The sequence below is a fragment of the Saccopteryx leptura genome, chromosome 3, assembly GCF_036850995.1.
Source record: "Saccopteryx leptura isolate mSacLep1 chromosome 3, mSacLep1_pri_phased_curated, whole genome shotgun sequence".
Taxonomy (NCBI): domain Eukaryota; kingdom Metazoa; phylum Chordata; class Mammalia; order Chiroptera; family Emballonuridae; genus Saccopteryx; species Saccopteryx leptura.
The window spans coordinates 303,550,992-303,577,939 of record NC_089505.1 but is presented as its reverse complement, the minus strand read 5'-3'; the positions used below and the strand labels follow the sequence as shown (position 1 = coordinate 303,577,939).

Sequence of the window (26,948 nt, the reverse complement as noted above, 5' to 3'; positions counted from 1 at the left end):
TGTAAATTTTGTTTTCTCCAAAATAATGTATGGCTTGCAAATTGAACGTGGTCCTATCATGTTAAAGGACATATGACTATAACCAATAGTGATAAGGGGCTCCTAATTACAATTTTTGCTTCTGTACTTCCCACTTGCAAAACTATAAAAATGGCTGGTTGGCTCAGTGGCAGAGTGTCGGCCTGGCGTGCAGGAGTCCCGGGTTCGATTCCCGACCAGGGCACACAGGAGAAGCGCCCATCTGCTCCTCCACCCCTCCCCCTCTCCTTCCTCTCTGTCTCTCTCTTCCCCTCCCACAGCCAAGGCTCCATTGGAGCAAAGTTGGCCCAGGTGCTGAGGATGGCTCTGTGGCCTCTGCCTCAAGCACTAGAATGGCTCTGGTTACAACAGAGCAATACCCCAGATGGGCCGAGTATCGCCCCCTGGTGGGCGTGCGGGGTGGATCCCGGTGGGGTGCATGCAAGAGTCTGACTGCCTCCCCGTTTCCAACTTCAGAAAAATACAAAAACAAAACAAAACAAAACAAAAAACACCCCACTAAAAAGCTAAGTAGAACAAAGGGCCTGTGCGCGCTCTCCCTCAGACCTCTGTCGGAGTTGCCGCTGCTTGGCCAAGCTAGACAATAAAGCTTTGATGTGTAATCCACGGACTTTGCTCCTGTCTTCAATGTTTCTGGTCCCTCTGGATTAGGTTTAACACTTTCACCCCACCCCACCCCCGCATACAATGGTGCAGAAGTTGCAGGCTCCGTTGGAAGGGCATGGGAAGCTGGTAAACATTAGTGAACAGAGAAATGACACGGTCAGGGTTGTGGTTGGGGAAGGATAGTTTGCAGGAAGTATGTGAAATGTGCGGGAGGGGACATCCTGCAGGTCCGTGGAACGGTGGAGCTGAAGCTTGGAAACAGGCCAGTGGTGCGGAGAGAAGCTCTGGGGATTTGGGAGTCCTTTTCCCCTTCTTAGTGTTCAAACTGGAAAAGTCCCAACGAGAGCAGAGGACCAGGATAAGTCTTAGACAGAGGAGGCCAATAGAGTCGGAAATGCCACTTTCTATACTAAACATCCGGCCCAACCTCTGGCCGGTGGTAAAAACCACCCAGCGCAAGGTAAATCCCACGGGGAGGCGGGAAGCCAAGGAGTTGAGAACCCTCCATGACAGTGCTTCCCAGTTCACCTCACGGCGGAAACAGGAGCAAGAATCAAATAAGTTATATTTGATCTGAGTGTATTTGTGAACCTTCAACAGCCATCTTTCTTGGCCTAAAGAAACTGAGATTGGAGCCCAGCTTTAAATACACTGTTATGGCCTACGTTCTTTTTTAAAGGGTGTTTCAAGTTACTTTGTTTTCCTGAAAGCTCCTTTAACTAGCTGTGCCGGCTGTCTCTACTCGTATCTGTTAGGGAGCACACTGGTCAAGAACCTGGTGAGCCCAATGATGTTAATTATTCAAGTTCATCCTGTCTTTACCCCGCCCCGAACGAACGGCAAGGTCTGGGTGTTCATCGGCGGCCGCGCCAGGGAGGAATTTGGCACAGTTCTCCAGGTGCTAGAGAGAGCGGGCAAAGCAAAGAAAGCTTGAGTATGAAGAGCGCCCCCGTGGGAAGCAAGAGTTAAGGCTGCCACCGACACGTCCTTTCCCATAGCGGAGTTACTAGAGCTGGCGACGCCCCCGAGCGGAGCTAGAGGTACTCCGGGGAAAGTCAAGTCCTCTCTGCGTTGCTAGTTCCCCCTGCACTCCTCCTCCGGGAAAATCCTCCGGGCCCCACCACTCAGGAGCGATCTCTCCTCATCCCAGTTCCCGGGAGGAGCAGCGAACCTTGGTCTGGGTCGGGGTCGTGCAGGGGCCGGCGCTGGAGAGCCCCCAGATGGAAGCGCCAGGGCCCTGAGAACCCTGCGAAGCCGCCCGAGCGCCCTCGGGGGGGAGGGGGGTGGCGCCCTGGGCTCTCCGGGCCGCCGTGTGCGCGGCGCCCGCCAGGCTGCGGACCCTCCCGCCCGCAGAGCGAGAGCCACGCGGGGAAAGCAGGTGGGTGCGGAGCCGGGCCGGGGCTGCGGGGAGCGGCGGGAGCGCGGGAGGAGAGGGAGGCGCCGCTGAGGTGTGGGCGGCGCCCGCTCCGGCCGCGCCCTGGGCACGAGGGCGCTGTCCCGGGTCCAGCGCACAGCTCCCGTGCCGCCAGGCCAAGCCTGGGCTTCCCCAGCGGTGCCCCACCGCCCGGCCCCGCCGCCCACCTCGGGAGCCGCGAGCGCCTAGGACTAGAAGAAGGAGGAGAAGGCGGCGGCCGCTCCAGCCCGCGGGTGCGCGGAGCGAGGAGCGCGGGAGGAGGCGGAGCGCGAGGTAGGGTGGCAGCGGGCGGGTGTGCGCGCCGGGCGGGCGCCCCCGAGCGTCCCGCCTCGCCTCCCGCTCCCAGCCTCTCCCCGGCTCCGCCACAGACACACACCCACCAAGCACCCACCACCCTCCGCCCCGCCGGCCGCCGCCGCGCTGCGGGCCCTGCGAGCGAGCGGTAACTCCCGGCTGGCGCGGCGAGCTCAGCCCCGCTCGATCCCAACCCTCTCTTGCTGGGCGGCGGCGGCGGCGGTGGCGGCGGCAGGGGGATGGGGACCCGCGTGGGGAAGAGGGTGAAGATCGATGAAGATTATTGTTCTTTTTAAGGATTCCTTAGCTTCCTCCTGCCGCCTCTCCTTTGAGCCTACCTAGTGGAGACCGTGAACCAGAGTCAGGGATGTAAAGAGGAGGGAAGACGCTGGGAGCTCCAGCCAGACGGGGAGACCCTCCTCTTGGTGGAGGGGAGGAGGATTTCCAGCCACACATCATTGGCGAAGGGGATCGTCGCAAGGAGAGGAGCCCCCAAGGGATTGGGGAATCCCCCAGCCCTTTGTAGTGCCCGTGCCCGTGCCGCCTGCTGAGCGGGTCTGTGGGAGCTAGGTAAGTGGGAGGGGGCATTGTTGCTCCCCGAAGGGGTCTTTAATAATGAAACATCGCAGGCAGCCTAGCCAGACTTGAGTTGCTAAAGGAATTGGAAACTGCCATATGGCGCTCAGTGGACTTACACACAAAGCTGACTTAGCCCTGAAAGGGGTATTAATGTAAGGCTCCGACCCCGAGGGGAAGACGCTCAAGTGTTAGCCCCTGAGAAGCTTGAGAGCAGCCTGGGAAGGGAGGGGAAATGTTATTTCTAGGAGATGAGCTCTGTTGCCTTCTGTTCATTTGTTGGTAAATGCCACACTCACATGCACACACTTGTGGGACCGGATTTAGGGAGTGTGATGTCTCTGATTTGTGAACAGCCCTTAGAACACGGAGCCATGCGTGTATTTAATTCTTCAAGCGGTGCACGATCTGCGTTCTGTAGCAGGGTTCCTGGGAGGAAGAAGGAGTCTCTGAGGAAAGAACCCTATGGTTGTTTCCAACACACTTGGCTAGGGGACTTGGGAATACGCTTGCCCTGAATGACATCAAAGACACCAACCATCTGCCTCATCATTTGCTTCCAGTGCTTGATGACCATTTTAAAAACAGTATACTGCCATCCATTTTCTCAAATTATGAACATTTTTGTTTATTCATTCATATAAATAGTCAGTGTGCAATATGCACGAACATGCCACTTAAATACATCCTTCAGGACTGCACAAGTGTTAAAAGGATAGAAGAATATGCTGGAAAATTTAGGGTACACAGATGTATCCTGGGTTAATTCCATGGAGGTTCAACATTCTTTTTAATCAAGTTATGCAATAATGTCAATATCTTAAATAGCATTTCACATTTCTGTTTCTGCAGTGATTGGTTTTTGGATTTTGTTAGGCATATGATTTTTTCAAACTCAGCTCAAAGGAAAAGTAAGAATTTGTTAGTGTTTTTAGATGTATATATAGTATTGTAGGGAACAGAAGTCTGTTAGTTTACAATAAACATCAACAAAGTTATTACATTTCATAGGGAAGAGAAAGGTAAATTCCAGTCAAAGGTCAAAAGTCTAACATCAGTTCTGAGTAAATTAGGGGAAAGGTTTTGAAAAAGAAGGTAATGTTTTTAAAAATTATATTGTATAAAATGAAGTTTTACTTTTTTCACTCTTCAGAGGGGTGTGTGTGTGTTTGTGTATGTGTGAGTGAACATCACACATATATAAACATCAACAAATATAAAGTTGTCTAAAGCTTACTTGTAATATATCAATAAGATATGTAGACATCTAGACTAGAGAGTTCTTGGTTTTTAAATTAACCAAAACTCAAATAGTTTACTAATTTGGCACATTATGCATATGTATATGCATTTATTTGCTGCTAGAGGTGGTTATTTTTTTATGTAGGGCATATATAATGTATTTACTTGTGTGTCTCTGTGGACTTTCTGAAAATTTGAGGGTCCAATTCAAATATAGGTTTTCTCCCCACTGAGGGAAAATTATGCTCTTCAATTAAAAGAGTTAATATACCTCCACAAAGGGAATACTGTGATCCCCTCCCTCTGACTGTCAGGTTCAAACCAGTTGTTCATCACCAATAGAATTCTATCTAATGTCCTCTTTTTCTTTTCTTGGCTCTGCTCAGACTCTTGGAGAAAGGAGTGAATCACTTGGCAGTTGTCTTTGCTTCTTCCTCCTTTTCACCTTGACCTTTCCCTCTCTTGTCCGTGTCCCAAATTTTCTTCATACAGAAACACACACTGACTCCAGAAAATGACTCCATTGCCTGCCACTGTGAGAATGCTAGTGTCACTTTTTCTCCTGTTTTTCAGATAGAATTAATTCAGCCATCAGTTGAAACGATTTCCAATGTAATGTTTCTCCAAATCCCACAGTTCACCTTTTCAAGCATATGTGTTAACTGAATATTCAGAAAGGCTTAGTGAAAATTATTACCTTACCTAGTCCTTTCTATTCGGCTTTTAAAGTTTCCTAGTTGATGCCTTAGAGCGACTGTGAACATGAACTCACCCTTCTAATTTCCAATGTGGTAACAAAAGTGAGACTGCTAGAAAAACAAAATGACAGGTTATGCGCTGTCACATTAGTTGGCCATTTAAAAGCGTACCTATCCAGGTTTTTACACACCTGCCTGCATATTTCTGGAAAATCTTAGTTGACCATTGAAAATATATTTTTTCTTGGTTTTATATCCGGCATTTTGAAATGGTATTCTTGAAAGACTGGTGTGTGTGTGTGTGTGTGTGTGTGTGTGTGTGTGTGTGTGTATAAAATGAAAGTAGATCAAATTACTGGTGAAATCTAGGAAACCTACAAGATATATTTTATTCTGACCTAATGCATTTTTTCTTGATAAAGTATAAGGAATTATTTAGTTCCTTGAAATCTGCTGTTGCATGGAAATTAATTCCTAAGGAATGTCCTTAAAGTTGACATCTCATGTACATTTGTTGGTAAATACATAAAGTTAAGACATTCTGTTTACTTCAAAATGAAGTATTATTAGAGATTTGCTTTATTTGTCAGGTGGATTTTGCATGTAACCATGATGACTCTATTATTTTCACAAGGACTTTGGAGAAGTGGAGCACACACATGCTTCATATGTGTTTTTTTTTTAAGTTTAAAGTATTTTTTAAGGTAAGCGTTTATGGCCTTGTTACTCCCCAAATGATAAAAATCACTTTACAGAGCAGCACAGTCTTCAATTTGTTAGTCATATACTACCAGTATCTTCATAATCTAGATTGGTAGCCTATTCTTGTTCATTTCTTATTTCCTCCTTCTGCTTCTTGAATATATATATATTCCCACCAACTCTTTTACTGCTAGCCCAGGTTGTTAGGCAGAAGGTCAAGTGTGCAAGGCCAGGGGCTCCTTGCCTGTTTAAGCCAAACCCTACCATATTATCTGTAATAGAAAAGTGCCTGTTCCTGTTAGTTGACTTGTACCTATCTATACTGTCTGATTTAATGTTGTATATCCACTCATTCATTAATTCATTTATTACTCACTAGTATGTATAAAGAGAAGAGCACTTAATTAGACTGTAATAAGTGCAAAACAGGTAGAAGACATAGTCACTGCCCCTCAAGGATTTTTTTGCAGTATATATCAATTAGCATATTATTTACATAAACAAATACATTTTATTATTATTATTATTGCAAACACTTGAGCCAAGAGATGTTTTAAGTTTTTTACAAATATTAAATATTCTAATTCTGACACCCTATGAGGCAGTTATCACTAATACTCTTCATAAAGTACAGAGACTTTTTATCTAAAGTCACATCAGAAGGAAATGGTACAATCAAGCCAGAAATCACACTCAGGTAGTCTGGATCCACCTCACCAATGTGATGGTAAGATGTATTAACAGGCATGGTTCCAGGCAGAATAAGAGAAAATGCATGTGGCTTTTAGATTTATTTGGAGCTATATTTTCCCATTAAAAGATACTACAGGGGATGCTTGGAAAAGATCAATAGTAGGGACTTTATTTTTTATTTTATTTTTTTTTTATAAATTTTATTTTTTATTTATTCATTTTTAGAGAGGAGAGAGAGAGAGAGACAGAAAGGGAGAGAAAGGAGAGAGAGAAGGGGGGAGGAGCTGGAAGCATCAACTCCCATATGTGCCTTAACCAGGCAAGCCCAGGGTTTCAAACCGGCGACCTCAGCATTTCCAGGTCAACGCTTTATCCACTGCACCACCACAGGTCAGGCTACGGGACTTTATTTTAAATAGGAGAAAACCCCCAAATTTTCAACATGAATTAGAAATAAGAAGTTAGTTTCATTAGAGGCTGATTTTTAAAAGATGGGTGGACTTTTATTAGAATGCTAATATATTAGTAAGTGCTGCCCTTATAGTGACCACGGAGAATAAGGAAAGCTGAGACAGGTGATTTGACAGCGATTTCTAAAGACAGATTATTTTATTTTCATTTTATATTTAAAAACAATTGTGACTTACTTTGAATAAAACATAATTTGTAAAATATTTTAATTTGTTATTTTTAGAATTATATGCTTATATATAAAAATAAAAGTATTAGTTTTACAATATAATTTTCTTTTATCCAACATCTCCATTTTTTCCTCTTTAAAATATATCCCCAATACATTAATGAAAATTGAATATAGTTACTTAACAGATTTAATTTTTAGAATATTATCTAAAATGCATTTATTTTATTTAGTGACAAATAACTATAATTAAATCATATAAGCATGAATCAAATAATAAATTACTGAGATTTTCATCAGGAAAAATTTATATAGTATTCAAGGTCAAGTTCTTTGTAAATAGCCACTTCTTCTTTTTATGGGAAAATACCATCTGGATTAAATTTAGAAGATAAAATTGCAGGATGCCATACAATTGAATATTTAGGTATATCCTCATGATAGATGACATTTTATTTTTCTCACAGATACTACTAGGCTCAGTCACATTGTATAGATAATTCACAACCTATAATTGGCTTGCAGCATAAAAGTTTACTTTAAAAGTTTGTTTCCTTGGAACTTGTAATACATTTATAGAAATAGTACTTTAAATGATGTTACAGTCACCAGATCAACCCATAGATGTCCTTTTAATCAATAATATACCTGAAGTACAGTACTATTAATATGAAAACACAACCATTATGTATAGCAGTATTCCTGGGAAATAGCATGATTTAAATAATACGTATTACCTGCTTCTTCTATGCGGGGTACAGAGGTGAACAGAGTACTGTCTGGGATGACAGGATGAGAGGCAATTGAGAGGGTTTGGACATAACTGACTCTGACATTAGGCAGAACAAAGAAAGCTTTATAATATTGGTATAGGCAGAATATTGAATGATTGATTCAGAGTTCTAGTGTGAGAACCAGAGACTGCATGTCTCTTTAGGACTCTCATTTGTTTTTTCGTCATCAAGATACCTACTAGTTCCTTCTCTGTGCCAAGCCCTATGCTAGGTGTTGGGGACATAAATCTGAATAAGACATCAGGCACTCACATCCTACACACATAGACAAATCATAACAAAATGTCATAAATGCTATTGGAGGAGCAGAAAGGCAATTCACCTGAGTACTTGCCTAACAGCAGCATCCCGTGAGAGTGAAAAAAATGGTTTCTTTGAGTTCCTAGGTGTATTCAGTCATGATTCTCTATGCAGTCAAACCCAGTGCCTCCTTTTAATAAGTATTATTTTGTAATGTCCCTTTCATTTTCCTGAAATGCTCTTTGTAGATAGTATAACCTATCTGCTAATGGAATGTTTTAAAAATCAATATAAATTCTGTATGTGTAATAAAAGAAAGGAAAGCATCTTATGGAAATTGTAGGGATAGCAATAGGTGTAATAAAGTAGGCAGACGCTTGCTACTTAAATGGTGTAAGTGGGGATTTAAGAGAAGATATATAACTGAATATTGGTGACATTTGTATATTTGGCGTTTTGTTACAAGAATGAAGTAGAGACACTCTTTGAGTGTGGCAGTTAGTTATAAACAGATGTGAGTGTGTTGTGTTAGGGAATCAGTTATCATGAGCAGTGTTACAGTTGGTGACATGACTTTCTACAGTGGTGACCAAATCTTGGTGAGGCTCTAAATGTGGTAGTTATGTTCCTAGAAAACCCTATGTCCAATAGGGTTTGGATCTAGTCATAAATAATAAGTTTTTCACTTACATATATGACTGATGAAAAGTATAAAGGTTATAGAGGACACAGAATTTCTGTCCACATTGTAATTTCTTGCATTCCTGGGCCTTGCCTTCCAACTACATAACAGTTTTGGAAAACTCACTCAAAAGGACTATGTTAATCCCTTCAGCAACCCTGATGGTGGCCCTGTCCTCCTACGGAAGGAATTCAATCCAATTCTAATGCATAATTGGGTTCTTTTGAAAAAGCAGAACTCTTTCAAGTTTTTCATAAAGACATAAATATATTAGGCAGACTAAATAATAAAATAAACAGCAACAAGATTAAACCACGTAGATTGCTAAACGTTAGAATCATCCTACTAGTAGGCCCAATATGTGAGGCTGGCTGAGCTGATCATAACTGCCAGAGTTTCACTTTCTACGTGGGAGTGACAGATGAGACTTCCCAGATGAAGTGACACCTAAACTAGTTTGTAAGAGAGGAATGCACCTTTTCAAGGCTGAAAAGGAGGCAGCTGGATAATATCCTAGGCAGAGGGAACAGTATTTGCAAAGCAGTGTCATAAAAGGGAAGTTAGGGAGATCAGACTGAAGGTGAAGGTTGGGGATCGAAGATGAAAGGCGATGTATGTAATGCTATGTCATTTGGAATTTACTGTGTAGGACAGGCGGTGGGGGTCTGCAGTTTTAAATAGAGTGACACGGTCCACTTCTATTGGGGGACTGTCCCTGAGCCTGCATGAGAAAGATGGACTCTAAGAGGAGTAAAGATTGTTGTTTAGGACCCAAGGTGAGACACTGTTGAGGAACAGCCGTGGAATAAGACCCAGGACTTATTTTCAATGGGAAAGTTAACCCAAGTGTGCCTAACTCTTCCAGCCCCCAACACAAGGCATAATAGCAAGCTTTCAGCCTCTCTCTCATTCTTCGTCAAAAGTTATTGTATAAGTTGAGATAACTTGAGCCTCTGTAAGAAAAAAAACAAAAAAAGAACTCCATATTTCAGTGGTTAATAGAGGAAAAGTTTATCTTTTTTGCTCATATGAGAGTCCAATATGTATGTTTTGTGTAGTGATTTGGTGATCCAGATTCTTCCTGTCTATGCTAAGGACATGGAGTTGCTGCATCCAGCTGGTAGCCATGGAAGCAGTGAGCAGAGGCACATCCAGGAAGTGACACACCTTGCTTTCTGTTGGTGAGATCATCACATCACTCCGTCTAAGTACAAAGAGGGGCCTGTGTGACTCTGGCTGGGCAGCTGCTCTCCAGCAACATTTCTATATCACAGAAGGAGAAGAGCAAATCTTGCTAAAAATCTATTTCTATCATATATTTTCTCTCTGGCAATGCCAGAAAGACTATCTGAATTCCCCTTGGTCACAACATTCATCTCAAAATCCAGGTTCTGTGGTTAATGCTGATCCCCGCCCCCCAGACACACTCCATTAAATCTAGCTATGGCCCCTTGTTGTCCAAAAATCTTTATACTAAGAGGCAAGTTGTTGCCCTCCCGTTATACAATGAACACCAGATATAGAATAATTACATTCAAAAATTTCTATTTGGGAAAGGGAAGAATGAAGACAGACCAGTCGTTGGCTTATAACATGAACTAACTCCTGCTAGGCATTGCTAATGACCTGACAGGGGCGGAAAGTTTTATTAGACCCTGGTTTTGCTGTCTTAGAATAACTCCTCTGTTCAGTATTTTTGGTAGCTCTAGCCATCCTCTGGGGGCTTCTTCCTTGTCTATAACTCTCCATGGCTACATCCCAAGTGGGTATTGGGAAGTATGTCTTTTGTGGGAATTATATGACTTTCCTAGCCCATTTCTTGCTGCTCCAAGTTTGGATGCCTAGAAGTTGTTTTATTATCACTGTTCATTTTTTTTTCTTTTCTTAAGCCAGGCTTCCAATTTCTTTGACAGGACAATTCCCTCAAAATCTTTGTAGGTTTCTTATCTATTTGCTATCAGTTACACTACTCAGCCAGTATCCCCGATTCTTGGACCTGCTTCATTTCTTTGCTCATGGCTCAACCACCAATGTCTCAAATTATGCTTGAAACAACAGGCTTGCATAGTAGAGTAATTTCATTAATCAGATCTCTGCTGCAAGGCAGAGTCACTCAGTCTAACTGGGAAGTCTCAATGCGCATCTGTTATTCAAAGCCCTTTGTAGTGTCATTCCTCACCACTTGAGTTCCTGAAACAGTAGTAGACTCTTTCATCTTTATAGTTTACCTTTCTAGAGTTTGGCCCATCACCCTTATTTCTGTTCCCAATGTAGCAAATTCTTTCCTGAGTTTGTTCATGATCTTGTCAAACCTTGATGTCGTCAGTGAGGAGCAACCCTTACATGCTAGCATGCTACCTCTTGCCAGCCATTTCCTCCAGAGCTATGGCTCTACCCTCGAAGTTAGTGCAGTTTTCCAGGGTGTAATGGGATTCCAGGCCTCCATCTTCTACATCTGTTCCCTTGCCAGTGACCAGCACCACATATTTAGATTCTTGTAAAATCAGCACCCACTTCAAGATATGACTTTATAAATAAGTTAGGATGATAATAGCTGCTGTGATAAACTGTACTGTTAGTGGCTTAACATAATAAAAGTTTATTTCTCACTCACATAACAATCAGATGGGGAAAGAGAGAGAGAAAGAGAAGGAGGTATGTGTGGGGAGAAAGGAAATGAAAAGACTCACCTACTTAATATCTTGGTTCGTAAGTGGTGATAACAACATTTCTGCTTTTATTCCACTGGTAAAAACTAGTCAATGTCCACTTGGATGCAGGGGGGGCTGGGAAATGTCACCCCTGGCTTAACCAGAAGCTTCTCATTGACAACTTTCTCTTCCAAAAGTGAAGCATACATTTAAATATACACTTAGCCATCCCTGTTGTAGCCATCTTCTAGAATAAATTAGGGGAAAAAAGGTTCTAATTTCATTCACTGGCTAGTTAATCCATGCTGTGATGGCCTCTCCGTCACCTCCCCCTGTCTTCTCTTTGGCTTTTTACCAGACTTCCAGGACTACCGCATGTCTTCCTTCGTCCTCTAAACATCACTAGTAGCTGTGTATGTAACAGACACTGGCTGAGTGCTTTGGGATAAAGGACGGTAATTAGACCAGAAATTAGTTCTAACTGAATGTTATAGATGTCATTGCTCCTAGAAATCTATTTGCTATTTCTCACACAGGGGTTTGCTCATTGGCCAGGTCTCCTTGGGGATCCAGCCGTGAGCTAGGCTTCTCTCTTCCTCTAGACTCTTCCTCACATCCCTTTAAGTAGTGTTTTCCCCGTCTCCTCTTCAAGGTGCCAGTGGACTTGGTGTGCAAACCCACAAAGGGACTTCCTGTAGTAGCTAAACAGTCCATTACGGTGTTTTCCGACACTAAGCAGCAATTCTGTTTCTAAGAGGACTTAGTGCTTTCTCATAACATGGTCCAACTGACTAGAAATTGTACCGGACTTTTTTTTTTAAATATGCAAGTATTTATTAAGCATTTTATATGTAAAGTACTCTTCTTTGTCATGAGGTTAAACCAAATTAGTCTTGACCCTAACAGGACTTACAATATCTCTGAGAGCAAACATAGAACATTAGCTGAGTGCAGTGAGTCGGCCCTAGGCTCAGACTATCAATGATTCTTTATGAACTATTTTGAAAGTAAAGGTGGTGGGCAAAGTCAAGGCTGCTGGAAATGAGAGGGTGAGGTGCACTGTGTGGACTGCAGTGTGCTTAACTGGGGGAGTTGGGGCGTTAAGCCGCTATTATTGCTCAGGGATACTTTTTATGTATCTCTGCTTCTGGCCACCTGCTTTATTTTTTTGCAGACTTCAAGACTTTGGATTTTTTTTTCCCACTTTCTCCTTTTATTTTCTAACACTGGGTACTCAGCATTGTTCAGATAAACTGGTCCTAAATGGAGATCAGCCAGGTAGACAAATGTGGCACCTCCGGAGAATGGAGGCGGGGCAGATGGAAGTTGAAGGAGGCAGGAAGTTAGATTTGAGGCGTATGAGGGTAAGTCCTGGACGAATGTGGGCAAGGGAATCTGGGAGCAAGAGTATTTGGAGATTTAGACAGGCAGGGGCAGGTCTGACAGATAGAATTAGGATGCTGCAGCTCCTAATTAGGCGCGGCTCAAGTACTATGCCCTGTGTGCTCTTAGATTTAGGGAGAAGTCTATCTTCAGTAGCTAGCAGAGGTCCAGACCAGTTTCGACACAGGTGTCTGTTCTAAGGAAAACAGCGTGATTGGTCACGTTGTCAGTGCTAGAATTCAGACACCGTGACAGACCCCTCTCCTGTGCGGCCACCACACTGCCAGCACCACTGCCTGGATTTCCACAAATACTGACTGCTGGACTCTTAGCTCCTTTTTTTGTGTCCTTTCAATTCTTTTGCACTTTTTTTTTTTTTTTAACGAAAGGCAAATCCAATCATGTCCCTCCTCTACCCTGAAATGATTTCCCACTTTTCTTAAGGTAAATACCTCAGTCTTTACTTTGAGGGTTGCTATATTCCTTTCTCCTTTTCCAGAGCCACTCTCATGTAACGGTGTCGGTCCAACAGGCTGTGGTCAGTGTGGCCCTGCCCGCCAGCCTCATCTCAGGCGTGCTCAGCCTTTGTTCTCTACAATTTCTGGCTTCCTTTTAGTTACCTAAGCTTTACATGTTGTGAGGCCCGTGCACACATGTGGTGGACTGAGACCCCCCTCTCTTCCCACTTTGACCTACTTAACTTAATCATGTCTGATCACTGGTTGACTGCCACTTGCTCAGAGGAGTCTTCTCTTCTCGGGCACCTGGAATATGTCAGGTCTCTCCATTATCCTCGTCCTCTGCCACCCCACTCTCTCCCTTGCAGCTCTTGCCCTGGTTCTGACTTTAAGTGGTAGGCAGTTACTTACTGATTGTCATTTCTCCTTGTGATAATGTAAGCTCAATATGGGCAGGGATTGTCCTTCTTACTCAGGACTTATCCATAGCCTCTATAAAGATCATGGCACATGGCTGATGCTCATGTTTTTTTGTGGGATCAGTGAGTGAAGGAGCAGATGGAGCCACGACCTGAGTCAGGTTCAAGAACAGCTGCCAGGGGAGGGGGGGGGGAAGGGGGAGAGCCCAGAACAAGTGGCCCAGATGCTGGAGCGCCAGGCCATGGCCCTGAACCGTTTACACTCACACATGCTTTCCACTCTTCTTGATAAGGGCCAGGATGGTCCTAGATTCTGCGATGAGAAGCAGAGTTTGTGTGGAAATCCAGGAGCTCCACTGGTTAGAATGGAGGCAGCTAGGGGGATGAGATATAGACGAGGCAGAACATGATGCATCCAATAGAATTTTCCTCCCATGTTTCTGTTTCACAATAGAATTCAGCCTCACAACTTCACAGGAAGGTTGTCCAGACCTGTGCTTTCCAAGAGAACCTGATGTGATGATGGAAATTGTCTTTGTGCTCCTCAATACAGTAGCTACTGGCCATGTAAGCTGTTGGGCTTGTGAGACTGAGGAATTAACATTTAAATTTGATTTAAATTTAAATAGTCACCTGTGTGTAGCTGGTGGTTGTGATGCCAGACAGTGCAGGCTTGCACTATTATTAGCATGAGTTACTTTAGAAAGCTCTAAGTTTCAAAAGCACTAGGGTGTAAATTCTAGAAATATTCATTTACAACCAATTAACCATATATAAATGTGTAAGCCGCGTCTGGTGTCCAAGGCCTATTTGGACTCTGATGAGTATCTATCTCTCAAGAACATCCTAGTGAAGAGATCTGAATAGACTGTGTCGTGTTTCTATCCATAAGAATCATTCTTCATTGAAGGTATTTCTTTCTTTATGGGAACTGTACAAAATGTAAAACATTATACAAGTGTAGAACATTATCTTTGCAAGTATCTGTGTAATGTGACCTTAAATGCTTTCTCACGCCCACTTTTCTCCAGAGGAGTTTTTTCTTTCTTTCTTTCTTTTTGTTCCCTTTCTCCTTCTCTCTGTCTCCTTCTTCCTCTTTTCTTGATTCCTTTCTAACCTCTAAGATGACACAAACCCAGCACTATGTCCTTTAACAAGTTCCTATTCTTATGCATATTGATTTCTTTTCTGCTTATTTGCAAAAGCTATTTCATCAGTTTGGATCATTAACAAAAGCAGAATCTCTGAAGTGAGGATCACTCTCAACATGCCAACTGATACATTTCTGGAGAAGTATCACATATAGTAATTTCAATATTTATGGGAAAAAATGGAAAGTAAAGTATTATACTGTGTAATATTATACTGTTGTTGTTTTTTTACTAGTTATCACCAAGATAACATTGCAGTTGCTTTTAAGCCTTAAAAATCCCTCTGTGTCTGGATCTCCTAAATTTCTTGTCCTGCTTTTCACAAATGAAAGGCTTTGCACCCAGGAAGATAAAGAGAAAGTGGAGCTTAGAAGGAAAAATTCTGAAATATACCAGTAAAGTAACATCTGAGAGAAGATGGTTCACTTTCAGTCTTTTCCCCGAGTCTGTAGAGCTTAGAACAAATACATCTTGGGGCTTTCATGCTAAATGTCTTCAGTTCATAAAATCACAGTTATTAATCAGGCTATCATTAAATTTTCATTTACTTTTGAGATAAATGTCATTTTAAATTTGGAATCCTGGTTTTCTTTTTCTAAATCTAAGGAGAGTAATTTCATTAGGCGTTGTAGAAAGAGGGCAATAGAAAGCTAGAAGCTATTAAAAAGCTGCTTCTTAAACTTGGCTTCTGGTTCCGTTCAGGCCCAGCAAAATATTTGTTTTCCAGCATGATAAACATATTTGTAATCAATATATACAGCCAAAGAAGAGCATTATAGTAAGGGTTTTTTGCCAATTTTTAAAAAAATCTAGGGAGCCATTTTTTAAAAATGTTAACTTATTGAAATTTAAATGGTCCATGTAGCTAGTGGGGGCCTCATTGGATGGCACAACTCTAAACTCTTAGATGTTATTTATGTGACTAAGACGTAAACACATAAATGGGTCAGGTTAAAATTTTAGAGACAAATACACTGATTACAAAAATACTTCATCAGGTTCTTCTAAATATTTATAAAAATTAAATGCTTATATATTATATTTGAAAACAAGCTTTGAATACCTAAAATCAGGAAAATGTCACAAGAATGACCAAAGTTGTTATGACTTATTATTAAATAAATTAGAGGTATTTATAATATGAACTTAAATTTGCTGCTTTATTTCTTAGGACATATTATTTTATCTTCCTTCCTAGGTTAGAATTCTATCTTGAAATTTCCCAGGTCATAGGTTCTGAATTATCAAACAATTGCTCTTTTATTGAAATATTGAATTACTAGCTATTGGAGTCCAGTTGCAATTTTCCAACTTAAGATGACATGCTGTGGCCTAGGTCTGTTTTAATACAAATCAACCAGCTATGTCTCTGGGGCTTTCTAAATTCACTGTATACCTTTTAATATTGGCTTTAGTTATTTGGAAATTGTTTTCCTCCAAATGGCCTGTGCTTTAAGTTTCCTTTAGATAACATACAGCCTACTGAAATTGATGGATTTTGACGTCCTTTGTGAGCATTACTGGAAAATTATACTTAATATTTATCAATAGCTTATTTTAATTTATAAGGCCATAGAGGTTGCATTTCCCAGGACACAGGGATAAAGCCTGCATGAAAACATCTTTTTTTTATTGTTTTGGCTAATCCACCACCTTGGAGTATGTTTACTCTGTACATGGCCAGCGATGGTCATTACTTTTGGCCCATCTCTCCACCTGGAAATTGGATATGACCACTAGTGATGACTCTTTACTCTTTTGTAATAGTTGCTGCCATTACTGGGACTGTTTGACTTATCCCAATTCCTTGTATCTACTGTGTTTATGCAGGTGAGGAACAGTACATTTGCATATGTTATATATCTAATAGAACAGAATAACCACATACATTAACATTTCTCTCTCTGTAAAAATTAATACAAAGCAATTCTATTCTGTTAGGATTTTCTCTTTTTTTAAAGTAACATAATGCATATTTAATTGCTCAATTTGTACTAATTGACTAGCTATTCTTTGCTGTTGGATACTCAAATAATTGCAAGTTTGCAATGAGAGCAAGCTATCTCTTTACTTCCCTCAATACCATATACATTGGTTTTTTTTCTGAAGTGAGAAACAGGGAGGCAGAGAGACAGACTCTTGCATGCACCTGACTGGGATCCACCCAGCAAGCCCACTAGGGGGCAATGCTCTGTCCATCTGGGGTGTTTGTTGCTCCACTGCAACCAGAGCCATTCTAGCGCTTGAGGCAGAGGCAATGGAGCCATCTCAGTGCCTGGGCCAACTTTGCTCCAATGGAGCCTTGGCTGCTGGAGGAGAAGAGAGAGACAGAGAGGAAGGAGAGAGGGAGGGGTGGAGAAGCAGATGGGTGCTTCTCCTGTGTGCCCTGGCTGGGAATCAAACCCAGGACTTCCACACACAGGGCCAACGCTGTACCACTGTGCCAACCAGCCAGGGTACTATATACATTTTGAAAGTATCCTTGCTTTTTAACCATGACAAGATGTTGAATTCTGTGTATGATAATTTACTTGGTATTAGTTACCTTGTTCTTTTTGATGCAAAGGAGTGTGCATGAATGTTGATGATGACCAAACACTGTCAGTTGGGTGACTTCTAATGAGAGAAATGTATATATATATATATCTACCTATCTATCTATCAAAGGCCTTGGGTTCACATTGATTTTTTCCCCCACTTTAACAGCTGTTTTTTTAAACTTTATGTCTAACAAACTTTTTCTTAACGGTGTGCCATTTTGACTTTGAACCTCCCTTCCAAACTGAAAGTGTATTCTATTTTTATTAAAAACTTTGTCTCCTTTATCACTATTTTGAAGGGAGGTAGAAGAAAGGAATCTAACTTGATAAATCACAGGATGTTTGAACTGATCGGTTTTAGAGATCATTAATGTGTTCCTTTCATTTTACAGGTAAAATAATTGAATGTTCAAATAGAGTGGACAATTTGCCCTAGGTTGTATATGCATATATGCATGTGTATACACAGAATGTGTGCACTCAACACTCATCTTAAATTGTTAAAAATTATTTTTCATACCATGCTGGAGTTGGACTTTGGTGGACTTTCACAATCTGAAATGGCATGTAAAGTATTTCAGGATTCTCAGACAGAGTTTGGGATGGATCAGACTGTCTTGGGGTAAGGGTTAGGACTGCTCTGAGGCCACCAGACCTTAGAGAAAATTAAATCAGGCCTCTCTCAGACAAACCTCAGTTCGTTTAGAAACCCAAGGGACTAGCAAGCCACTCCATATTTAGAATGGGAAAACATGTGATGCCGGAGGGACAGTCCACGTCTCAGGTCACTATGAGGTCATACAATCTGTGTGCTGCCATGATTGTTCTGTAACTTAAGAAATTTTCAAGATAAATGAGATTCCTATTACCGAATTCTACCATGGGGAAATTAGGCAAATCTGTCGATAATCTGAGAATCTTGGAAATCATCTACTTAAGTTTTCTTACTTACAAAGCAATAAGACAAAAACTGGTTTAAGTTTTCTAGGATATTAAGTTATTGTAACATCAGAATACAGAGCAATTCTAAAATTTTTAAGAGTTAAGGAAAAATAAGCAATGATGTATTTTAATTAGATTTAAACAGTTTTCTGATTGAAGTATTTTTGGATTACTAGAGTTAAAACTTTGAACATTATATTTTAAGCCATTAATTTCAAATAGAAGTCAGGTAAACATAACCAGTATACTATATTCATTAAAAACACATTCTGTGATTTTGCTACACAGCAAAAGCTGAAGGTGAACATTTATTATCATTACCATCTTACATCTAATAAGACAAATTTAGTATAATAATCTAAAATTGTAAGACTGTTATCTCTCATTTAGGGAGCCATTTTTTGCAGGCGTTTTATCATTTGGAACCTAGTGCTTGATATGTAGTAGGTGTTCAATAAATTTTTTGAATGAATTAATGAAACAATTTACTTACTTCATTTAATTCCTTAGTTCATTTAAGACCTTAAGGAGCTTCTAATTCCAAATGGTGGCCAAGACCATAGCTCCCATAAAGGAAGAGCTTATTCTACAAAGCCCCTGACTTAAGACAAATGTGTCATTTGCTGGTATTTTATACCTCACTCTTCCTTTATAATCAGATAGAATGCTTAACTTAGGTGCACAAATCCAAAAATTTCTATAATATTTCTTGTAGTATTTCTATAGGTTCCTTGAGAACAAGGCTACTTTGCCCAATTTTGAATCCTCTGCCCTCAGTGTATAATAATAGGCAAGTAGCACGTTGTTTCAGAAGGGAGAGAGGGCATGAGAAAGGAACAATGGTTCTAAAACAGTACGTTTTATTTATAGATTCATGATCTTTTTCCATTCTGGCCCTTACTGGTATAGCAGAAACTACAGATTATGGTGCAGTCAGGAATCATTAATAATTAGGTTCAACTCATCAGTCTTTATAAGTTCAACTGGGTATGAGATGTAGGTGTTCCCCCGCTATCTGAAAGCAGAGCGTTCTTATGAAACCTTTCACAATCTGAAATGGCATGAAGCGAAGAAAACAACCACCTTAGGATGCATCTTGCTAACAGATGCACAAAATAAATTGAGATAAAGCCCAGCTACTCACAGTTCAGAGCTCTTGCGGCTTGCAAAGGGAACTTTCAAAAAGCGTGGGATAGGCCCTGGCGGGTTGGCTCAGTGGTGGAGCGTCGGCCTGGCGTGCGGAGGTCCCGGGTTCGATTCCCAGCCAGGGCACACAGGAGAAGCGCCCATCTGCTTCTCCACCCCTCCCCCTCTCCTTTCTCTCTGTCTCTCTCTTCCCCTCCCACAGCCGAGGCTCCATTGGAGCAAAGATGGCCCGGGCGCTGGGGATGGCTCCTTGGCCTCTGCCCCAGGCGCTAGAGTGTCTCTGGTCGCAACAGAGCGAGGCCCCGGAGGGACAGAGCATCGCCCCCTGGTGGGAAGAGCGTCGCCCCCTGGTGGGCGTGCATGCGGGAGTCTGTCTGACTGTCTCTCCCCATTTCTAGCTTCAGAAAAATCAAAAAAAAAAAAAGAAAGAAAGAAAGAAAGAAAAGCATGGGATACCTGTAGTTCCATTGTTTTTGCTTTACATTTCTTTTCTCTTCCATTATTCTAATTTGATAGTCATTTTTGGTGCCCTGAGGTGGCAAGGGCTAGTGGAAAGAACATGATTTCAGGAACAGGAGACGTGGTTTCTAGCCCTGATGTTGAATGGACCCTGGGAAGATCATTTGAATCTAGAAGTGTCGTCCTTCCAAATAATGTGAATTTTATATTTTCAACATTTAAAAAAATGCTATTTAAGCATCAATCTTGACTATAAATCTCCAGTACTGAGACTAATCGCATTACTGTTGAAAGTCAGATACTAAAATTTGTTAGTTTTATAGTATTTAGAATTTGCCACAGTAGTTGCCAACTCTATCATCTCTATCTATCCATAAAAAATTATAACTTTTAATATATTTTATGCATGCCACTGAGGCCAAGGAATAGATATAATAGTACAGGAATTAATGAGGTTCATTCTTTCCTTCTATAGCATGCTAAAAGGAGTGCTCAGTATTGGTCCCATAGTTCCATTTATTTATCATTCTGAGGTATCTATATAGAAGCCTGCCATTCAAGGAACATTCCCAGCATATTAGGAGGTTAGGATCATAGTCTTTGAATCAAGATACTGCTGGATAGGATCCTGGAACTAGCACTTATTGGTTATGTCATCTTGAGTAAGTGACTCACTTTTCTGAACCTCAGTTTCTGTCTCTGTAAATAAAAGACAAAATACTGATCCCATGGTGGTTGAGAATTAATGAGATTTGTTATTATAAGGATTAAATGGGATATGCCCAGTGGCTGTATACTATACTAATCACTCATTTTGTGGTAGATGATGAAAATGATCATTATTAACAAAATTCACAAAGATCATAACATTGGCTATTCTTTAGGCTCAACTTTAAGGATATCCCTACCTTCTAGGAAATATAATTTTTACTCATGGACATTGTGATCTTAAACTGAAGTAAAATCCAGATTGCAAATCTGAATCCCGTAGCAACGGTTTATGTTGCACTGACATGCTCTTTCATTCTAATCCTGACCACAGGAGGCTTGCAGAGTTGAAAAAGAGGTTTCAGATATTGCCATCCCTAAATCCAGAAGAATTTTTCCTTGGAAAAAAAATTTTTTTTAAATAATAGAACAACATTAAAGAAGAACTGAAAAAAAAAAATAGAGAAAACACCCATGATGTCTCCAATCTTAACCAAGTTGGTTCTTTCCATGAAAACAATAGCTCTTGTTTATTTCTGAATGTTTTCACCCTTGGTTCAAAATGACATTCCCTATTATACTATTGTTAATAATAATTTTTATGATTCACACTATTTTTCAAATTATTTATTTCAAGACTGTCATCTGGTACAAGTCACATGAACTCGAGGCTTCAATCAGTCCATCTGTGGTCCCTAATTTTCACATTTTTATTTTAGAAAATGTTGATGGACTATGATGAGCTCCTTTTCTCATCAAATGCGTTGATATTTTCTTATCAAATTGTGCTAAATTATACCATTTGCAGTAAATTTTAACATTCTAAGATTCATGGAGGCTAGTAGGTCATCTCATCCATCTGCCTTAACGGTTTTCTTCCCATTAATTATTTATTATCATCGTAGCTCCCTAGCATCTTGCCCAACAGAGACACATGGTAGACTGAGAAGGGGGCAGGGCTGAGGGGAGGAATATTTATAAAGTGCCATACACAGATGGATGCTTAATAAATGTTGTTAATGATGCTCACTGATGACAGGGTGGATGGAAAACATTGTTCATAAGGGACGTGGAGGTGGATGTCTATATAGTTCAGTGAACTCTTCCCTTTTCTCTTTCATGCACTGAAGAAAATATCAAGCATACAATTTACTCATGACACATTCTGATTTTTTAAAATTAGTTCCGTTAATAAAGGATCCCACTGATTTGTTAGAAACTGTTTTCTTTTTGTTCATGCTAGACTGTAGAACACATTATTTTGAACATGCTCAGTTAGGAAAGGAACTGATGGATGTGGCTATGCTGAGTATCCTGGGGTGAACTTTGGCAGCAGTTGGCTTTGAGTTTGAGAATGTAGTCACCTATGTATTGTGATTTGAATGCATTGGGAAAAATTTCTGCCCTTCACCTTAAAAATTATTTTCCTGACCCAAATATTGCTCTGCCTGCATTTCCATTACTGTAGGTTTATTCCTTTGATTTAAGTGTGCCCATCTTTTAAAGTATGCAAGTGACAATACTTATATTACTTAGGAGGAGAAAAGATCATTGTAGAAGGGGATAACCTAATCTTTATAAAAAAACATTGGATTCACTACTTGATACTTTTAATTTATTCTTTTATTGGTAGAAATTTTATCATATTGGCTTTACTGGCTTGAATATTTTTTCCAGGAATGCTGAGAAGTAGGAAACTCAGTTTTGTCAAATTTTAAACTTAAGAAATTGATAAGAGCAAACTGTTTCCTGTGTGTCATCTGTCCAGGGCAATGTGTAGATGTGTTGTATTCACAAAGAAATCTCATAGAACCTTAAAATTTCAGTGACAGAAGACACTTTGGAGGCAATCTTGTCAATCTCTCAATAGGGGAGAAGTTGCTTCTTTGCCTACCTGACAGGTGGTTACCAGGGGTTTGCTAGAACGTTACCGGGCCTGGTAGTGTTTTGAGACAGGATTTTCCATTTAGGGCCAGCAGTCATTATTGGAGAGCCAAATTTACTACTTCTTCCCTACATAGTTCCAGAAAATCAAGCTCTTATTTTGAACCTCATCCTTGTTAAAATAGGCAAATCAGGGCCAGCAGAACTTCTAAGAAATTGGAAGTCACCATAATAAACTGAGATTCAATGATGTTAACCAAAACATTTAACAACAACAACAACAACAAAAGTTGCTTTGAAATTCATTATTCACTCAACCATTCATTCCTGTGGGTAATCCATAAACATTTCTTAAGTGCTTTTGCACCAAAGATGTAAGTATGGACAGAACATGTCTGTCACTTTTAAGGACTCATAGCCAAGAAGATGTTTTCAATGGAAGTTCACATGCACCTTTCCATACTTAGTTGCTTGTATGTTTGTATGTAGAACATCTATCTCCTTCTAGGAGAACGTAAACTCCATAGTGTCAGAGACTGTGCCTCCAGCACGATCAGGCCTCATAAATATTTTTGGAATGAATGAACAAGAAAAAAATTTTAAGTGAATAGTTATGATACAATGAGAAAAATACTGTAATAGATAGAACAAACTTCTATCCCATTGTGGCAGAAGAGGTTAATTCTCTCTAGACAATATATTTGTTCTTGAACTTGAGTAATGATAAGTAAGAGTTTATCAGATAGAGAATGTGGAAAAGAGCATTTCATTCATGAAAGTTATATTAGATTTGGGGAGTGGCGTGTAATGTGAGGCAGTTGGTTTAAATAAAATATAAATTTATTTATTCAAATTATATTTATTGTGTGTCTACTATATATCAGGCACTTGGGATAAAATGATGACTGTGCCTTGAGGAACTTAAAGTCTAGTGGGGAGATTGGATGTTATTCAAATAATCAAAATACTCATCTCCAAAAATATAAAACTGTGTGACAAGTCCTCCAGGTAAAAAGCACCTGGTACTATATAAGGTGTTAAATCAGAAGGATTGTAGTATAATCAAGGAAATCAGGGGGCTCCCTAAAATATGATCCTTTAGTTGATATCAACAAGTGAAAAGGGAGAAATAGAAGGTGTTCTGACTCCCAGTGGAGGGGGGAGACCCGGCATATGGAAATTAAGAAAAAGCTAAAACAGAGAGTGAGAGGGAACCAGGCACATGAGAGAACCATAGACCCAAGGGGAGGACAGACCCGGCAGTCTTTAGATTGTGTCTGTCTCCTGGGGTGGCGGATGGGGGGGCCTGGGGACATGGCAGGGTCTTCTTCCAGAGATGGCCCTGCTCAGCTGGTCTCAGAGCTGCAGTGTGCAGATCTGACTGGAGGGGTCAGGAGCAGGAGGAGGGAGTGACCATAAAAGCCAGCACTAGGGAAGCAGAGGTTATGAAAGTAATTCTGGGAAGTGCACCTATCTTCAGAACACTGTCAAGCTGCCTGCCTGCAGCCATTGCCCTTTAAACACAGTGTGTAGGACAGAGGTCCACAAACTACGGCCTGGCCTGCAGGCCGCATGTGGCCCCCTGAGGCCATTTATCTGCCACCTCCGCACTTCTGGAAAGGGCATCTCTTTCATTGGTGGTCAGTGAGAGGAGCATGCATCTTGTGCTCCTGGAGTACTATATGTGAGCGGTGCCACAAAGTGCGGAACCGCTCACATACAGTACTACTTCAGGTGACGCAGGACGCACGCGTCATGGCTCCGGAAGCACATCATATCACTTTTTACAGCTAGCAGTGACAAATATGGAACCAGACATTGACATATCTCATTAGCCAAAAGCAGGCCCATAGTTCCCATTGAAATACTGGTCAGTTTGTTGATTTAAATTTACTTGTTCTTTATTTAAAATATTGTATTTGTTCCTGTTTTGTTTTTTTACTTTAAAATAAGATATATGCAGAGTGCATAGGGATTTGTTTATAGTTTTTTTTATAGTCCGGCCCTCCAACGGTCTGAGGGACAGTGAACTGGCCCCCTGTGTAAAAAGTTTGGGGACCTCTGGTGTAGGAGATAATGCAGCTCAATTCCATGTAGTTGGAATCGATATTCTGACAAAGAAATAGAAGCTTTTTAAAATTTTGACTAGAAGGTGAAAAGCAAAGAAAGAGACTTCTATAGGTATCTACTGGATCTGGTTCTAGTTCAAATTTGGCAACTAAGAGAGGCCAGTCAAGTCACGTGACCTCAGTGGAGCACAGTTTTGAAAGCTGTACACGAGGATATGGGACTGATGGGATCCCAGCTCCCTTCTGCCACATTCTGTGTTCTAGTCTTCAAACATAGGAGCATATGAAGCATGGTATAATGTTTAAGTCATTGAGACTAACCTCAAATCAGACTCAGTATTTGAGTTTTTAAAAAGCCACATTGCCTATTAAGTGTTTGATTATGGGGAAGTAAGAGACTAAGAATGCCATTGGAAAGTATATTTTTGCTGTTAAATGGAGCCTAACTGAGAAACATCCCTTGTCTAGAATCTTACCACTGAACATTCCAGACCAGTCATTCCATGATCTAAAGCTAATTTTATTGGAAGAAACAAAGCAAAATGTTCAAATCCTATCCAAACTTCACAAACATTTTTTTACTTATTTTCATAGAGGCCTAATCTAACTAATGCCAGGAGACACCCAAAGGAATAGAAAATTTAAGTTAACCACGCAAAAATAGAAGATTGTGTTATCCACATAGAATACTAGGTAGCAGGCAAAACTTGTGATTTTTTTCTTTTGTTATCAGAATATTATAGGGTGGCCCAGCCTGTAGCTTAGCCCTTCCAGTGAAACCCATAGTTTCTCTCTTGGATGCTATTTTATTTTTCTCATCATCTTTCGTCTTTATTACTCCCCTTTGTTTCATTGTGACTCTGGGAAGACGTTTGCAAAAGAAGACATTTAAAAGAACGTATCTTAGGCTCCAATGTAAAGGGCACTTTTACCGTCATAATAGGAAATCTTCCACCAGCTGGATGGCTGAACACTCATATAAAAGTCTGAGCTTTTTTTTTGCATGTGTTTTGAAACAACTGAAATTTCCAGTCACAACTATACCTGGGCATTTTTAAAAGGTCTAAAATGCATTGTGACATCAGTATTGCATTTTTCAAAGTACAGATGGATATTTTGTTGGCTATGTCTTATAAAGATCATTTTTTAGAAGGCAAATTGAATGTTTTACTTAGTAATTATAACAAACACATATATAGGATCAAATTCTTTAAATAGTTTTCTATTCTGAATGAATAAATATTATATTATGTGTCTAAATAAAATAGTTTATAAGTTTGGTTATTTGGAGACTTCTATAATATAGGAAGATACTCATATTACGTATTCTACTTATTACTTGTTTTCTTCTCTCTTTACTGCAACACAGTGCTTCCTTTGACTACTGAAAGCAAACCTTTTAGGAGTTTGAGTGTATCTAAAAAAAGCATCTGTTATGTCAAGGATCAAAGTCCTGGAATTTTTTTTTTTTAAGGAGTAAACACTTGTGCTAAAATCGAGGAACATACTGATATTAGCAGTCCTTGATTGCAGAAAAACGACACCTTCCACATTTCTGAGAACAAGGACAATGTTTTAGTTATCACTAGAATTTGACATATTAGAAAAGCCAAAAACATTAATGGAATTCATTAATTTTTAATTGAATTTTTTGGGATGACATTGCTTAATAAAATTAAATATGTTTCAAGTGTACAATTCTATATAATACATCATCTATATATTGTACTGTGTGTTCACCACCCAAAGTTATTTATTTATTTTCCCTCTTCTGCTTCCCACTTCCCTTTTCCTCTGGTAATCACCATGCTTTTCTGCCTGGGTTATAATTCTGCAGATTCGTTGAATTTCTTAGGATAGCTGAGAGTTTCCAAAACCTTACTTTAAAATACTACCTATCATTCTCAAATATATTTGCTTTGTTAGAATTTTACAGTTTCTCATTAGTAAATTCTGCAGTACTATTTTTTTAAAAAAACATTGTTTTTATATTGAATATTTCTAACAGTTTCTGTGATTTAGTCTCCATATATCTACTGCAAGGAATCTTTGTGGCTTTCTGAAACAGAAATTGCTATTAGAAAAAGGGCTGCATTTACTGCTTAATACCATCCATGAAAATTTAAGAAAATGCTCTGGAGCTATTCGTAGCGTGACTTAGACTCAGAGGTCTCAGAGCTGCCTGTTTGCAAACGCCTGCTCAGCGTGTACTAGCAACCGAGAAAGCGAAATGTTAAACATCACTTAGGTCTTTAGAAAGATCTGCTTTTCATCTTCACAGGATCACACGTGGGACTTACCACACCAAGAAGTGTCAAGGATATGACATAATGGCAGTGTTTCTGAGACTACATTGCTCCCCTCCCCTACTCCCTTCCAACCTGCTGCCTCAAGCTGTAATTACAGTGCCATGATCAGAAAGTTGTGTTTTGGCAGGTTGGGCCCTGAATGGGTGGCAGCATAATTTCATGCTGCTGGTAGGAGCACAGTGCAGCTGTGCAAAATCAGAGTGTTTGTT

The 26,948-nt window shown here is 40.4% G+C and overlaps 1 protein-coding gene across 4 annotated transcripts in view; it reads left to right on the top strand.

The window, feature by feature from the left end:
* Positions 1-1,734: 1,734 nt before the first annotated feature.
* The window catches only part of KCNB2 (potassium voltage-gated channel subfamily B member 2), a 377,988-nt gene continuing 352,774 nt past the window's right edge, over positions 1,735-26,948 (top strand). Inside the window, exons 1-2 of one of the 4 annotated variants that reach the window (XM_066378888.1) lie at positions 1,735-2,023; positions 2,651-2,923. The gene's annotated coding sequence lies outside the window, so the exon portion shown is untranslated. Of the gene's footprint in view, positions 2,024-2,262; positions 2,333-2,393; positions 2,924-26,948 lie in introns of those variants that run through there. The other 3 variants (XM_066378890.1, XM_066378889.1, XM_066378887.1) reach the window with 3 other exon arrangements.